The sequence below is a fragment of the Sinocyclocheilus rhinocerous genome, unplaced genomic scaffold, assembly GCF_001515625.1.
Source record: "Sinocyclocheilus rhinocerous isolate Xijiao unplaced genomic scaffold, SAMN03320098_v1.1 scaffold1862, whole genome shotgun sequence".
Taxonomy (NCBI): Eukaryota; Metazoa; Chordata; class Actinopteri; order Cypriniformes; family Cyprinidae; genus Sinocyclocheilus; species Sinocyclocheilus rhinocerous.
In genome coordinates this window covers 173,675-173,899 of record NW_015653470.1, presented here as the reverse complement: position 1 = coordinate 173,899, position 225 = coordinate 173,675, and the positions used below count along the sequence as shown (strand labels likewise).

At 36.0% G+C, this 225-nt stretch overlaps 1 protein-coding gene across 5 annotated transcripts in view; it reads right to left on the bottom strand.

Moving 5' to 3' along the window:
* LOC107716056 (centrosomal protein of 170 kDa protein B-like) overlaps positions 1-225 on the bottom strand; it is a 36,681-nt gene that overhangs the window by 24,305 nt on the left and 12,151 nt on the right. The gene's annotated exons all lie outside the window — the stretch shown is intronic.

Sequence of the window (225 nt, the reverse complement as noted above, 5' to 3'; positions counted from 1 at the left end):
TAATACTTTCTCGTTTGCCGTCAGCATTCAGCAAATACGCATTTACATCATTTAAACAAATCTTTGAATGGCTAATGAAAATGTAATTTCACAAACCTTGCAAACTTAAGTCGAATCCAGTTGTGAGATCTTGTGAAGTGTGCATGTGACATGCATGATCGGTCCGTGCGAATTGAATGGTTTAAACATTAAATTCGTGATTTCAAATTATGCTGCGCTTTATGC